The sequence below is a fragment of the Sminthopsis crassicaudata genome, chromosome 3, assembly GCF_048593235.1.
Source record: "Sminthopsis crassicaudata isolate SCR6 chromosome 3, ASM4859323v1, whole genome shotgun sequence".
Classification (NCBI taxonomy): Eukaryota; Metazoa; Chordata; class Mammalia; order Dasyuromorphia; family Dasyuridae; genus Sminthopsis; species Sminthopsis crassicaudata.
In genome coordinates, this window is record NC_133619.1 from 386,265,880 (window position 1) to 386,270,230 (window position 4,351).

Consider the following 4,351-nt stretch of genomic DNA (forward strand, 5'->3'; position numbering starts at 1 on the left):
TTCATAACCACAATAACAAAGCATCTGTGTGACAGCTGGCCAGGGTCAGGGGGGGTGATTTTTGTCCACGGAGTAGCAAAATTGAATGGCCCACATGTAGACCACGATCCCGGTCTCATTATAGCACTATGTTCTAAACAAGCGAGCTACCAACCATAGACACAAATGTGCACACAGCCATGTAAAGATGAGATCTCTTAACCATCATCGGCCCACTTTTCAGCAAATGCATTATAACACATTATCAAGTTCCTAAACAACTTTTTCTTTCTAAACAAGCTTTCTTTCTCTTGTCAGGATTACTAAATATGGTGTTGAGCTGTTGACTAGTGATATGAATGAGCAATCTAAGGAATGGGATGGAATTGATTCTTCTTATTAATAACAGACATCACATGAGACCTGGCATGTTCTACAAGGGTTAATACCCCAAATCTAGAGATCATAAGTTATCCGTGACATGATGGAATTTGAGTTTTAATGAGTGCACTTCATCTTAAATCACATTGTCATGTGGAGCCATGATGTCATCTAAATGAAATAAGTCATAAATAGGTGCCATGTTTCCCTACTGATGTATTATCAGTATTTTACCATGCTCCTGTCTCCTATAATGAGAGGCAACTAAAGAAGCCAAAGCTGTTTGCACCCCCTCTCCTGCATTGGCAATGAAAATAACAGGCTTGCAAGAAAAGACTGCTCTGACAGCTTGGTATGGTAAAGAAAACACAATTTGGGATTTCATCTGAAAGGAATCAGGTATGAAGTTAAAGAGATTAAGAGTTAAAATTCTCAAGGCACAATGTGTAATCATGAATAAGTGTTGAGTAGTATCCAAATGGCTTCACATAGCTGATGCTGTACTCTAACTTGAGACACTGTAGATCTTGCACTGTGCACCCCTACTCTATCCAAAAATCTCTCTTAAAAATCTACTAAGTGTAGGACTAGATTAAGCTCATGTATCATCACATGAAACAGTATATGGTGATATTATGTCACCATATTATGGGACCTTATGTCCTAATTATATATTATCTTATAATATTTTTAATTTTTTTCAGGAATAAGTTTCCCTAGATAGATTCAAAGCCTCTTGAGGGAAGGAATCTCATTATATACTTCCTATCATAGCTCCTAAGCACTTTAGAAAGTGATGAGTACATAGTGGGTATAAGAATAAAGACTTTCTGGTTGATTATGGAGCTGCAGAATAGAACTCCCATTTTCCCTGGGTCATAGGTTCTACATATTATCATCAGAAAATCTTATCCTATATCTAAAATATGTCCCAGGCTACCTAATTTTTCTTGCAGTGGAAACAGAGCCCAGTTGTCACCTCCTTAAAGACCATTATTAAATCACACCTCCAATATCCACATCTTCAGGCAGAACAATCTCAGTTGTTTAAACCTTTAGACACAGATCTTGGTCTTCAACCCTTTAATTATCCTGTGGCTCTCCACATCTCTCTTTAATTGTGGAGGCCAGAAGTAGACACAGTACTCTCCTAGGAGCCTGTGTAGAAAAGGATTATATATTTGATTTCCAAAATAAATAGCTCTTTAAACATTATTGAGACTGTTATTATTTTGAATGAAATGTTACCATGATCCAAAGGGAGGAAGTTCATTCTTAAAGGCATTTTTCATGTATTTTAACTGAGGGTTTCCAAAAGAAATGCATTTGACTTGGGGTGATCCCAGAAATCTAAATGTTACACAATAGAACATACAATAGAAAGGCAACATCAGGCTTATAGCAAAAAATATGAATGTATACAAATGGGGTCACCATGAGGCAGTGCTAGGCTCCCCTTCACAAGTTCTAGGTCACTGGTGCAGTCAGATCAGTAAGCACCAAAGTGTTTAAGTAGGTGTCCTAGGTTAACATTCATCAAATGAGCCTTAGCCAAAACAACTGACACTTATAAAGGGCTAGAAATTACATATGTTTTCCCATTTAATCCTTGAAGCACCCATATATGCTAGAAAGCACCCCTGAATTAAAGGCATGAAATGTTTTGTTATTCAGTCATTTTTTTATTAGTGTCTGATTCTATGTGATCCCATTTGGGGTTTTCTTGGCAGAGATTTAGCTAGCAATCAAACTCATTAGATAAAACCCTTTTAGTTTCTTTTATGTATAAACAGTAGTATAGGTCTTATACTTAATTTAAACATGAGGAAACTGAGGCTTAGGGAGTGTGACTTGTCTATTGTCACATAATCTATTAAGTATCAGGTAAAATTGGGACCCAGGTTTTTTCCAAGCCCAGTAATCTTTCCACTCACTATGCAACACCATCACAGTTGCCCCTCTCAATGGGTTCAACACTAAAGAATTATCTGGTAGCAACCCAAACTCCTCTGGTAGCATCCAGACCATAGTTACCAAAGTAGATCCACCACTGCCTGGGTGTAGGCCTACCTCAGACTCCAGGGATGGGACAAGGCATATCATATCAACTGTGTGGCTATCCAAATGACTGCTTGGCAACTGACCTGTAATTACATTTAATCTGACCAACTGCACAGGCTAGTATTATTTTTAGACTGTCCAAAGTATATAAAATCTAAGAAAATTCATATTGCTACTCCTGCTGCAGTGTTTAAGATGATTTCCTCATTGTCCCATAAATAGAAAAGGTTCATCCCCAACTGTGTGACTTTCTTGTGATGTTCCCACAGCCTGGAGTGACCTTCCCTTGGCCCTACCTAAATTCCAACAACTCTTTAAGTCTAAATCAATTCCAACTTCCTCCATAAAGTCTTTCTTGACTACACTTCACTCTTACTGATTTCTTCTGAAGTACTATGGTAGTTTTTATCATAGTTCTTTTTATTTATAATTTTGCTGCATAATTATACATTATCATTATTTCTCAAATTGTTTTCATGTGTCCTAGCTGGTATTTTTAGGTCAAATGTAAGTTTCTGGAGGACAGGTCCCAGATTTTATGCATCGTTGCATTCCAGGTATTACCTAGAGGCAGCTAAGTATGGCACAATAGACAGAGAGCTGGGATAGGAATTAGGGAGAACCATTTTCCAATATTCTATATTCAATATGATCTCAAAACTTGATAAAGTCACTTATTCTGTCTCATTTTCCTCAACTATTATTGTTAATGAGTAATTTCAGTCCTAATTCTTCATGATTCCATATTTTGACAAAAGATTGGAGTGGTTTGATGCTTCCTTTTCTGATTCATTTTATAGTTAAGGAACAGAGGCAAAACAGGGTAAACTTGCCAGAGTCACACAACTAATAAGTATCTAGGACTAGATTTGAACTCAGGTCCCTTGACTCCAAGGTAAGTGCTCTTATCTCTTGTGCTACCTAGCTGTCTCTTTCTGCAACTGTAAATAGGCTATAACAATAACATTTACCTGATAGGATAGTTGTAAAGATCTAATGAGGTATTTGTAAAACACTTAGCACATAAAAGGCGCTATATATTTGTTTATTCCCTTCATTTTTCTTACCACTCATAGTTGCATCTTGTGCATTGTAAGCACTTTGTTCACTAGATTTAATTTGACATTATTGTGGAAAGAGATAGGGAAGAAAGGTAATATGAATTACAGAGTTCTTCCACAGGCTCTTGACCTGAGATCTTTGAAGTTGTTTTTTTCTGATTTCAAAGTCATTGGTTTTCTTTGTAATCCTATATATTTTTTTCAAGCATTAAAATAGATTATTCTAAGGATGGAATGGAATGGAAGCATTTATTAAGTATTTATTATGAGTCAAACACTATGCTAAGGTATTTTTCTCACTTTTACAAATGTCTCATTTGATCCCTAAAACAGGGTCCATAGTGTTCATCAACTGCCAGAGAAGTTCATGATACACACAAAAAAGGATTTAGAAACACCATCTTAGACTAGCTGTCATCATTAGTTATTTTTGACATGTGATCTTCATTCAGCAACAAAGTTAACAGACTAGTAGACAAACTAAAATATAGCCATTTGGCATTCTACATATGAAATAAATTTCAAGTCATAAAGAAGTTGCCACTTAAAAATAGAAGGATGATTTATAGGCTCTCTCTATAGAGATGAATAAAGTAATTGAAATATTACATTTTATAATATACCTGAGGAATACAAGGAGCACCATTTTATTGGATACTTAGTCATCTCACCTTGAGATGTTCATCATGAAAGTAAGCAAGAGGACCACCAAGAAAGAACTGTAGTTAATGAACTAAAATCTGTTATAGAGGATATAGAAGTAAAAAAAAAATGTGAAGAATTAGAAAACAGTCAGAGGATTTAGACTGAAATCCAACTTTAAACATTATCAGTGATACTTAGATCAAGACACGTAACCCCTATGGGCC